Consider the following 13,024-nt stretch of genomic DNA (forward strand, 5'->3'; position numbering starts at 1 on the left):
CCTAACAAAAACAAGCAATGGGGAAAGACTCCCTATTCAATAAATGGTGCTGGGATAACTGACTAGCCATATGCAGAAGATTGAAGCTGGACCCCTTCCTATAACATGCACAAAAACCAACACAAGATAGATTAAAAGTTTAAATGTAAAACCCAAAACTATAAAATCCCTGGAACCTGGGCAAAGATTTCATGACAAAGATGCCAAAAGCTATTGCAACAAAAGCAAAAACTAGCAAGTGGGATGTAATTAAACTTAAGAGCTTCTGCACAGCAAAAGAAAATTTTGACAGTAAACAGGCAAACTACAGAATGAGGGAAAATATATTGCAAACTATGCATCTGACAGTCTAGCATGCAGCATCTATAAAAAACTTAAAAATTTACAAGAGGAAAACAACCTCATTAAAAAGTGAGCAAAGAACATGAACAGACACTCTTTTAAAGAAGACATATATGCAGTCAAAAAACATGTGAAAAAATCTCAATGTTATTCCTCATTAGAGAAATGCAAATCAAAAGCACAATGAGATACCATCTTACATCAGTTAAAGTGGCTATTAATAAAAAGTCAGAAAATAACACATTTTGGCAAGGTTATGGAGATAAGGAAATGCTTATATGCTGTTGGTGGGAGTGTAAATTAGTTCAACTATTATGGAAAGTAGTATGTCAATTCCTCAAACAGCTACAAGCGGAACTACCATTAGACCCAACAATTCCATTACTCCCCAAAATATAAATTATTCTACCATAAAAAAACACACACACGCAAATGTTCATTGCAGCACTATGCACAACAGTAAAGACATGGAATCAATCTATATGCCCATCAATGACAGGTTGGATAAAGAAAATGTACATACACATCATGGAATACTATGTAGCTATAAAAAAGAATGAGATCATGTTTTTTGTGGGAACATGGATCCAGCTACAGGCTCTTATCCTTAGCAATCTAAAGTAGGAACAGAAAACCAAATACTGCATGTTCTCACTTATAAGTGGAAATTAAATGACAAGAACTTACGAACACAATGAAGGAAACAACAGGCACTGGGATCTACTAGCGTGTGGAGGGATGGAGGAGGGAGAGGAGCAGAAAAATGGCAACAATAAAAAAAGAATGAGATGGAAATTCTAGAGCCAAAAACTACAATAACTGAAATGTAATTCACTGAATATGACCAAATGGTTTTAAAATGGAAAAAGAAAATAAATCCATAAAATTCAAAATAGATTAATGGATTGAATAAAATTTGGAGTACAGTGAAGAAAAGATTGAAAAACAATAAAGGCTCAGAGACTTGAGGGATAATATCAAATGATTCAACATTTATGTCACTGGAGTTCCAGGAGAATAGAGACAAAAAGTGAAAGAAAAAAATATTTGCAGAAATAAAAGGCAAATTTGCAGAAATAAAAGGCAAATTTTACCAAATTTGGGAAGAAATAATCTTCCCAAATTTGGTAAAAAGAAAGAAAGGAAAAAGCTATAAATTTACAGGTCCAAGAAATTTACAAACTCCAAATAGGATAAATACGAAGAAAATCACAACCAAGAAACTCATAGTCAACTTATGAAAGTTACAGATAGAGAATCTTGGAAGCACCTAAAAACAAATGAAATTATGTAGATGGTAACAATCATGCAACCAACTGTAGATTTTTGTATCACAAACAGCGGAGGCCAGAAGACGTCAAAATGGCATGTCCAAAGTAGAGAAGGAAAAGTTTTTCAGCCAAATTCTGTTATCTACTGAAAGTACCCTACAAAAACAAAGTAATTATGTCCGTACAATTGCTTAGCAAAACAAACAAATTTTAAAAGTTGAAATAAAAACCTTTTGTGTCTTTAAAATATGAGCTATTCGTAGCATATCTGCACTAAAAAGAAATGCTAAACGAAGTTCAAAGGACTGAAAAAAAGTGGTGCCAAATAACAAGCTGGATGTAGAGGAAGGAATGAAGAGCACCAGAAATGGCAAACAATATATATAGTGTATGTGTGAATGTGTGTGTGTCTATATATACCTGTTTTCCTTTTCTTTCAAAACATTGTGCTTAGTGAATGAAGCCAAACGCAAAATGTACAAATTACATGTTTCCATTTATATGACATCTAGAAGAAGCAAAAGTAATATTTAGTGACAGAAAACAGATCACTGGTTGCCTGGGACTGGGATCAAAGGCAGAAATTGACTGCAAAAGGTCACAAGAAAACTTTTGGAGGGGATGGAAATTTTCTATACGTTGTTTGCAGTGGAGGGTACACAGATGTATGCACTTGTCAAAGCTCATCAAACTGTACCCTTAACCTGGCTGCATTTTACTATATATGAATTATACCTTAATAAATTTGATTTAGGAAAACATAATGCAAAATGTAACAAATTTGACAAAATACCAAGAAGAATTTCTGCTCAATGTAAAGTTTCAGAGAAAGATTAAAGACAGGGAGGAATATTTGCAATGTTTAAAACTAACAAAGTATTAATCTAGATTATACAAGGAATTTCTGAAAAAAAAAAAAAAAACACAGAAAACCCAATAGAAGGAGTTGACAAAAGCTTCACATATGAAAATAAGGCTCATATTCCCTACTAAAGAAGCAGAAATTTCAAATTATGAGTTTTCAAATTAACAAAATTCAGAAAGTTGGATAACACCAAATGTTAGAAAGTATAATAGGGAAATTAAGCTGCTGGGTTTTGCTGACGGACTTAGAAATTGAGTCAGCCATTCTGTAAAGCATTCAGGAAGTAGTAAAAATTATATGCGCAAGTAACTTACAAAACCTTCCACTGGTAATACTGGTGCCAATCATAAGAGATAAACGGAATAAAATGTGATAATATTCACAAGATGGAATTCCAGGCAATAAGGAAAAGAAGAAAAGTGCATATAGAGTACAATTAGTAACTCATAAGAAAATTATCAGTGAGGAAACTACTAAATAGAATAATTCAACATCATTTATATAAATGAAAATATGAGCACATCAATATATGGCATAATATTATATAGTTTTCAGGGATACACATGAAGTCTTGTCTATAGATATGGACAGAGAGAAATGTCAGTGAATATGAGAAATCATGTAAAAAAAGGTAATTGCATAAAAATATGAGAGACCTTGTGCAGATTGATAACAGTGAAGTATAATTAACTCTCTGCATATAAAATAAAATATGTATTTCTCTACATTCATGAATCTTAATACTTTTGTAATGCTGAGCCTTATATATGAACTATTATTACTCCTTTCTCAAATGAAGAAACTATGAAGACAACAGCAGTATTCTAAGCACGTGCTTGAGATTACTGTCTTTCTGCATATTAAAATGGATACAGCATTCCTTGGGAAACATCAAAGTCTCATTTCATCACAAATTTTTTACCTCCAAAGAGAATATACTTATTTTTCATGGTGTATGTGATACTGCCCATACCCATCTTGTTTTAAATTGAAAAATATGTAAAGAATCATGAGTCAATTTAGTTGAATATTATAAAGTAATAGTCTCTCATTTCATAACAATCATTTAATGACCATGGAATATGTTTTATGTTATCTAGTAATAATCTATTTAGAAACACATTGAGGATCTATTTTCTAATTCAGTTTTGCACCCACTTTTATCTTTTGGAAAAATTGCTGATAAGAAAATTGTTGATACAACTCTTGAAAATAAGTTTATTTTAACATGCAATTTTTTTTTCCAGGTAACATTCAATTAGTAATAGTTTTTTTAAAGCATGTCATCATGAATCTCCTCTAGTAGGTGAGATAAGACACACACATAGCTATAATTAAAGCAATGTGTCATAAATGACACTCCATCTGATGGCACTTCATCATGGGATGAAGAAATTACTTATTATTAAAGAAGGGGATCAGAGAAGCTTTGTGAAAGAAACATTTCAACTGGATCTTAAGAAGGTTTACAATTTCCATGTAAACAGAACAAAGGGAAGTAGGAAAATGAGCAGGGTGTAAAAGATGTGTTAGGTATTTTTGTTTACACAATATATTATACCATATAGGAAGTAACATAAAATAACGGCAAAATTAAATTGAAGGGCAGAATACAGATAAAGATTTTGAACTTTATTACATATAGTTTTGAGTAAAAATTAATGACCTATCACACCAAGTTTGGAATATTAATCAGTTGTATGGAGAATGTGAAGAAATAATTAAATGGAGAAATTGGTTATAAGTTATGGCAACTGTCAAATTAGAGATAACAAGAACCTGAAATAGAATAGATACTATAAAAATAGAGAGAGGCCGGGCGCAGTGGCTCACGCATGTAATCCTAGCACTTTGGGAGGCCAAGACGTGCAGATCATGAGGTCAGGAGTTCGGGACCAGCCTGGCCAACATGGTAAAACCCCGTCTGTACTAAAAATACAAAAATTAGCCAGGGGTGGTGGTGTGTGCCTGTAATCCCAGCTACTGGAGAGGCTGAGGCAGGAGAATCGCTTGAACCCAGTAGGTGGAGGTTGCAATGAGCTGAGATCATGCCACTGCACTCCAGCCTGGGCTACAGAGCAAGACTCTGTCTCCAAAACAAAAAAGAAAAAGAAAGAAAGAGAAAACGGAGAGAAAAGAAACAATGTATAGGAAAACTTTTCTAGGCGATGGTATTATATTCCATTGAAGAAAACATGAAATAAAAAGTTAAAATGACTATTTTAGTCTGGGTATTTGGTATATAATAATATAATGGTATATTGTATTCATTAATAGAAAGAAGGAAAAGGAGAAAGATTAGGTCTAACAAAACATATGAAAATGTATTCTAGACATAGTTTGAAGTGTCTAAAATACCTTTAACAGGAAGCGTTCACAGAGCAATTGTATTGGTTGAGGCAATGCTAACTGATATAATAGAAAAACCTTGAAATCTAAGTGGCTTAACACAATAAATGCTTACTTCTTGCTCATATAAGCCTAGTAAGAGCATGGCAGGAGGAAGGGAGTCTGCTCCACAGTAGTTTAGGAACCTTGGCTGAAAGTCTCTGCAAATGGCTTTCGAAGTTTTATTGGGCATTAATGTACAGTCATCTCGCAAGAGGCAAAGTATGGAGAAAGTGAGAGGTGACAGAATGCTGGCAGCCCTCGCAGCCCTTGCTCACTCTTGGCGCCTCCTCGGCCTCGGCACCCACTCTGGCCGCACTTGAGGAGCCCTTCAGCCTGATACCGCACTGTGGGAGCCCCTTCCTGGGATGGCTGAGGCCAGAGCCGGCTCCCTCAGCCTGCGGGGAGGTGTGGAGGAAGAGGCATGGGCGGGAACCGGGCTGCGCTCGGCTTGCGGGCCACCTAGAGTTCCGGGTGGGCATGGGCTTGGCGGGCCCCACACTCAGAGTGGCCGGCCGGCCGGCCCTGCCAGCCCTGGGCAGTGAGGGGCTTAGCACCCAGGCCAGCAGCTGTGGAGGGTGTGCCGGGTCCCCCAGCAGTGCCGGCCTACCGGCGCTGCGCTGGATTTCTCGCCAGGCCTTAGCTGCCTCCCCGCCGGGCAGGGCTCAGGACCTGCAGCCTGCCATGCCTGAGTCCCCCACAACCTCCCACCCCACCCCCTCCCCTCCATGGGCTCCTGTGCCACCCGAGCCTCCCCGGGAAGCGCCACCCCCTGCTCCACGGCACTGTCCCATGGAACACCCGGGGGCTGAGGAGTGCGGGCGCATGGCACGGGACTGGACTGGCAGGCAGCTCCACCTGTGGCGCCAGTGCGGGATCCACTGGGTGAAGCCAGCTGCGCTCCTGAGTCTAGTGGGGAGTTGGAGAAACTTTATGTCTAGCTAAGGGATTGTAAATACACGAATCAGCACTCTGTATCTAGCTCAAGGTTTGTAAACACACCAATCAGCACCCTGTCTATCTCAGGGTTTGTGGATGCACCAATCGGCACTCTGTATCTAGCTAATCTGGTGGGGACTTGGAGAATCTTTATGTCTAGCTAAGGGATTGTGAATACACCAATCGGCACTCTGTATCTATCTCAAGGCTTGTAAATGCACCAATCAGCACTCTGTGTCTAGCTCAAGATTTGTAAATGCAACAATCTGCGCTCTGTGTCTAGCTGATCTGGTGGGGACTTGGAGAAACTTTATGTCTAGCTAAGGGATTGTGAATACACCAATCGGCACTCTGTATCTAGCTCAAGGTTTGTAAATACACAAATCAGCACTCTGTGTCTAGCTAATCTAGTGGTGATGTGGAGAGCTTTTGTGTCTAGCTCAGGGATTGTAAATGCTCCAATCAGCACCTTGTCAAAACAGACCACTCGGCTCTACCAATCAGCAGGATGTGGGTGGGGCCAGATAAGAGAATAAAAGCAGGCTGCCGGAGCCAGCAGTGGCAACCTGCTCGGGTCGCCTTCCACACTGTGGAAGCTTTGTTCTTTCACTCTTTGCTATAAATCTTGCTACTGCTCACTCTTTGGGTCCACACTGCCTTTATGAGCTGTAACACTCACTGCGAAGGTCTGCAGCTTCACTCCTGAGCCAGTGAGACCACGAACCCACCAGAAGGAAGAAACTCCGAACACATCCGAACATCAAAAGGAACAAACTCCAGACACGCCGCCTTTAAGAACTGTAACACTCACCGCGAGGGTACACAGCTTCATTCTTAAAGTCAGTGAGACCAAGAACCCACCAATTCCGGACACAAAAGCACACATAATTTCAAACAACATTGAGTTAAAAGTGTCACATATTATTTCTGTTCCCAATCCACTGGCAAGAACCAGTTCCATAGGCATATTTAAGGACAAGGTAAAAGTTAAAACTGAGGTAACCGGCTAGCTAACTGATATGGTTTGGAGGTCTGACCCCTCCAAATCTCATGTTGAAATGTGATTCCCAATGTTGGAGGTGGTATCTAGAGGGAGGTGATTGGCCCATGGAGGCAGATTCCTCATAAACTGTTTAGTACCGTCCTCTTGATGATGAGAGAATTCTTGTTCAGTTAGTTCACTTAAGATATGGTTGTTCAAAAGAATCTGGGACCTCTCCGCTGTCTCTCACTCCTACTCTCACCGTGTGACCCACTAGCTTCCTTTCGCCTTCTGCCATAATTGTAAGCTCCCTGAGGCCCTCACCAGAAGCAGATGCCAGAACTACGCTTCATGTACAGCCTGCTGAACTGTGAGTCTTTTTTTTTTTTGAGATGGAGTCTCGCTCTTGTTGCCCAGGCTGGAGTGCAAAGGCGCGATCTTGGCTTACCACAACCTCTGTGTCCCAGGTTCAAGTGATTCTCCTGCCTCAGCCTCCTGAGTAGCTGTGATTACAGGCATGTGCCACCTTGCCCGGCTAATTTTGTATTTTTAGGAGAGACGGGATTTCTCCATGTTGGTCAGGCTGGTCTTCAACTCCCAACCTCAGGTGATCTGCCCACCTCGGCCTCCCAGAGTGCTGGGATTACAGGCGTGAGCCACCGCACCCCACCAAGCCATTTAAACCTTTTTTCATTATAAATTATCCAACCTCAGATATTTATTTATAGCAATGTGAGAACTAACACAGTATGTCCTGGCATCAACTCTACAATTAAAAAGCAAGCATATATCTTTCACGAATGGCTCACCAAAGAAAATGTAAACAAGAGGAGGTAACTAGAACAAGAAAAGAGGTTAGAAATTAGAGATATAAATTTGGGAGGTGTATGCTTAATTCCTATGCAGAACTCATAGGAAATATGACATTCCAATGGAGAAAGCATGGAAAAAGTATAGCCCAAATGCAGGTTACTAGCAATCATATACTTTTTGAAGTAAGATTCAAAAGGGAAAGTAAAACTCAGAGAAACTCAATGAAAAATCTATAGGAGTGTTTTAAGAGAGCAGAGGCAATACGAGGTATTGGGGAAAGGAAGATGAATAGAGAGAAACATTGATGGGAATTGATGACTATGAGACCATTATGTCACTTCATAATACTGTGACTTTAACAGTTGTGGGAGCAGAAACCATATGAAAAAGGTTGACAGAATAAGTGAATTGTGAGAAACTTCAGCTTTTGTAAATATTAATCTTTACAGATAACTTAAGGGAAAAAAAAGAAGTGTGCCAAAAAATATGGAATGTTGAAGATATGGTGGGTTGACAGAAATGTTATTGGGTTGGCAAATTGGAATTCTATGAAAAATATTTAAGTTTGAAGGTAAAGATCCAGTTCAAAACAAGAATGTTAAGATGTAGCTATAAACTGTAGTACTGAGAAAACAAGGTCACAGAGAGTGTAAAGAAGAGTTGTGAGAATAATGGGAGTAAATAAGAAGCTAACAAAAGCAATTAAATCAACAACAACAAAATCTGAAAAGATTTATGTAAGTTATTTACAAAGAAACATTACAACGATTGAAAGATAAAAACTGTGACCAGAGATACATATTCTTGGATAGAAACACTAAGCATAAAGATGACAATTATTTTTAAGTCAAACTATAAATATAGTATGATCCCAATTTTAAAATACCAACAAGTTTTGTCTTCTTCTGGAGAAGTACATACGCTGATTCTGGAGTTCAGATGGTAATACAAACAGGCATGAAAATCTGTGAAATTGATGAAAAAAGACAAGAAAAGAGATACAAAAGCAGTATCTATCTCGAATGTTGAAATACATTTTACAGCTAGAATAACTAAACTAGTATAGTGCTAAGCATGAAGATATAATGTCAAAAGCATTAAAAATTCTGCAAATAAACCCTAGCATATTTGGAAATTGTGTATAGGATAAACATGGCATAGCAAATTCATGTAAAAAAATGAATATTTCAATAAAAGACATTAGGGCAACTAAGTTACCATTCAGAAAACAAATAAAAACATTTAAATGCTTTTATACAACTTTCTTTGAAAGCATTTTACTATAATTATTCCCCGACACTTTTCTTCTTCACTTTGATTGTTATCTTGCCTTATCAGTCCAATAGAATACATTATCAACAAATCAAGTATTTAAATATAGAATATGCAGAGTGTGCATATTACTAAAAGAAACCATGGAAATATTTTAAAATAATCTCACATAGAAGCTATTGTTTATCATAAACAGAAAAACAAAAATAAAACCACATTAAAAAATAATGAATGACAAAACTCTAGAGGAAAAATATCAAAACACAAACTGGGAAAAATATTGACAACTAATATGCTAGGCAATGTGCAAGTCTCCAAACTTCAAAACAAAAAAAAATCCCTTGAAAGCAAAAGAAACAAATTATATAAACTGATAATTCATAAAAATGGAAATATGAGTAATTCTTAAACAAGAAAAACTTTCAGTCATAATAAGAGAAATAAAAGTAAGACCTTTTTTCCCTAATAGATTGATAAAGACTCAAAACCTGGTAATACTTATGATATTGATGAGGATGATATAAGAAAAGGGGGATTATTACACACTGCTGGTGAGAATGTAATGTGTATGACAGCATGACACAAAGGACAATTTGAAAGCATCTATCAAATTTACAAATGCACCTAGTTTTAACTTCAGGAATACTTGCACACAGACATGAAAGGTAGGCACAAGGCTATATGTTGCAATATTGTTTATAATAGCAAAGTTAGCAAATCGAATGTTTCTCTAGTGTGTAAACATCCTAAAATGAAAATGCGTTGCTTTTAAAATCAGAAAAAAAAGTGCAATAACTGTTACGAGATACGCAAACAAATCCCCCCTCAAAAACACACACACAAATGTTAATAAGGCAGACTGTTCGAGAATCATGGTGGAAGAATAGTCTGACAGCTACATTTTGGGACGGTAAGCAGGCCTAGTCCTCCTGGAGAAACAGAAGTGAAAATGGTTTTCAGTGGAAAAAACTGAGTAAGATATAGCATGTTACAGAACAGCCAACTATCAACCTAGACATTCAATGCATAAAGTAACATAGGTCCATTTATTTCTTAGAGCCACAAGCTTTTTCAATAGCCTTTGAAAGTGTGTACTGTCTGAAAAAATACAAATAAGTGATGTGCCATTTAACGATGGGGACATGTTCTGAGAAATGCATCATTGGGCAATTTCATCAACGTACAAAAATCATAAAGTGTATTTACACAGCCTCAGTGATATAGCCTACTACACATCTAGGCTATATGATACACGCTACTGCTCATCTGCTACAAAGCTGCACAGCAAGTTACTTTGCAGAATACTGCGGGCAACTATAACTCAAGGGTAATGATTTTATGTACCTAAACATGTCCAAACATAGAAAAGGTACAGTAAAAATATGGTATAAAAGATAAAAATGGTACACCTTTATAGGGCACTTATGAATGGAGCTTCCAAGACTGGAAATTGCTCTGGGTGAGGCAGTGAGTGAGTGCTGAGTGAGTGTGAAGGCCTGGAACATTACTGTACACTACTGTAGACTTTACAAACACTGTACACTTAGGTTATGCTAAACTTCCTAAAAAATTCTTTCTTCAATAATAAATTAACCTTAGCTTATTGCAACATTTTACTGTGTAAGTTTACTTTTTTAACTTTATTGACTCCTTTGTGATAACATTTAGCTCAAAACACAAACACTGTACAACTGTCCAAAAATATTTTTATATCCTTATTTTATACGTTTTTTCTCTATTTTAAAAATTTTTATTTTTTTTCTATTTTTTTAAAGTAGTTAAAATCTAAAATGCAAAAACACACATTGACCTAGACCTACAAAGAGTTAGGATCATCAATATTACTATCTTCCATCTCCACATCTTGTCTCACTGGAAGATCTTCAGAAGCAGTAACACACATAGAGCTGTCATCTCTTGTGAGAACAATGCTTTCTTCTGCAATATCCTATGGAATGACCTGCCTGAGGCTGTTCTACAGTTAAACTTAAAAAAAAAAAGAAGGAGCACAAGCTAATAAAATAATGAATAAAAAGCATAGTAGAGTGAATACATAAACCAGTAATATAGTCATTTGTTATTAAGTATAATGAACTGTGTATAATGGTATGTGATACATTTGTTGTGACTGACAGTACAGTGGGTTATTTACACCAGCATCACCAGAAAAAGGTGTGTAATGCATTGCACTATGACATTACGACAGCTACAATGTCACGACAGCTCTAACTTCACCACAGCTACGACATCACTAGGCAATAGGTATTTTTCAGATCCACTATAAACTCATGCGACCACTGTCACATATGCAGCCTACCCTTAATTGAAACATCATTATGCGGCACATGAATATATACTGACACTAAAATTATAAATTACAAGTAAATATGTGTATAGTTTTACATATGGATTAGTTAACAGTTTAATCCACTTCATATTTAAATACAGCAGCATTTAATTGAGATATTTTCATCTTAACATGTTAACTTCAGTGCAGGATTTGGGTTCCAAAAGAAAGTGTGCCTAAAGATCTTTAACAGACTCTGAGACTTAGCTCAATAAAAATGTAGTAGTTTAAGAAATACAGCTGCTTTAAAAATAACAAAAGGTGGAAACACCAAAGTGTACATCAACAGATGAATAGATAAACAAAATGTAGTATGAACACACACAGACACACACACACACACACACACACACACACACAGGAATATGGTTCAGCCATAAGAAGGTATGAAGTAATATACACACTACAACATGGATAAACCCTGAAAACTGTATGCTAAGTGAAATAAGCCAGATGCAAATGGACAAATAGCATATGATTCTACTTATATGAAACATCTAGAATAGACAAATTCATAGTGACTAAAAGCACATTACATTGCCAGAGTCTGTTGGAGAGGTAGGAATGGGGAGATGCTGCTTAAGGGGTTTAGAGTTTCTCTTTAGGATACTAAAAAATGTTGGAAATGTGTAGTGGTGATGGTTCAACAACACCGTGAATGTAACTAATGCCACTGAATTGTACACTTAAAAATAGCTAAAATTAAAAATTTTACATTATATAGATATTTTTCTACATTAAAAAATAAAAATATGGATAAGATAACACTTTTAGAAAACTAATAGCAATTAAATATCCCTGAGAGGTTTTTTTGTAACATTCTGATTTGTGTGTTCCTATACTGCCTTATGCTGTTTGTTGCCACATTTCAGAAATATCAAAGCTCAGGATAAGGAATGGGGAATAATAATAATTAACCATAGAACAAATTTACAAATGAAGAAAGATACAAAAGGTCAGAACTTCTCAATCTAAAAACTAAGGTTGAAATAACCGAAATTATTGTAAACACTGAAGACATGGAAGTCAACATAGATATTTATGGAATCTTAGATGCCTAGAACTTAAATCTAGAAAACAGTACACTCTAGACGTTCATTACTATGTTTCATAGATCAAAGCAGTCTGCCAACTACAAGTAAAATAGTTTCAAAAAATTTGTGGGTTAATTTGTACATTCTTTATCAGCATCAAATTATCAAGGAAAGTTAAAAGGTATATAGGTTACATCTCCATTCTATGGAATTTGACATCCTGTGAAATAATTATGCTGCCTCATAGGTAGCACTTTAAAAGAAAAAAAAAAATCATGCATGTACTAGCATTATGTCTTGCACTGGGAATAATTTAAATCATCTGTAATATTATAAGTGATCTAACATATATTTCTATACAAAATGCAAACATGTATAATATATATATTTCAGAAAATCACTCTCAGTAAAATTAGATGACATAATTGGCATTCTGTATTAGATGAAGTGTGCAGGCCGACCATAGTTACAGAAGCCAGTTTACTTATTTTTAAGGAAGGCTGGACTTGTGCCAAAGAAAAGTATCTATAATTTACTATCAGAAGTGGTGGTCATGCATCAAAGCATAACTTGGTCCATTAACCCTGGGTAGAGTAACAGTATGGAGTATTTTGTGATAGCATAAACATACCTTGATGCCTTATTGGTATTCACAGTTTCTCTCAAGTGTGTGGTGTTAAGGCACACTGAAGATGGTCAGTCCTTAGTATTCAAAACCTAGATCATTGGCAGCGTTCATTTCACTTGTCTTCTGGGAAAACTCTGCGTGTC

At 36.6% G+C, this 13,024-nt stretch overlaps 1 protein-coding gene across 5 annotated transcripts in view; it reads right to left on the reverse strand.

The window, feature by feature from the left end:
- Positions 1-13,024, reverse strand: part of LOC129035601 (cytochrome c oxidase subunit 7B2, mitochondrial) — a 173,257-nt gene that overhangs the window by 88,328 nt on the left and 71,905 nt on the right. Inside the window, exon 1 of one of the 5 annotated variants that reach the window (XM_054486140.1) lies at positions 12,885-12,934. The exons of the other annotated variants lie outside the window; for them this stretch is intronic. The gene's annotated coding sequence lies outside the window, so the exon portion shown is untranslated. Of the gene's footprint in view, positions 1-12,884; positions 12,935-13,024 lie in introns of those variants that run through there. 5 annotated transcript variants of the gene reach the window in all.

This window comes from Pongo pygmaeus, chromosome 3 (genome assembly GCF_028885625.2).
Source record: "Pongo pygmaeus isolate AG05252 chromosome 3, NHGRI_mPonPyg2-v2.0_pri, whole genome shotgun sequence".
NCBI classification, from domain to species: Eukaryota; Metazoa; Chordata; class Mammalia; order Primates; family Hominidae; genus Pongo; species Pongo pygmaeus.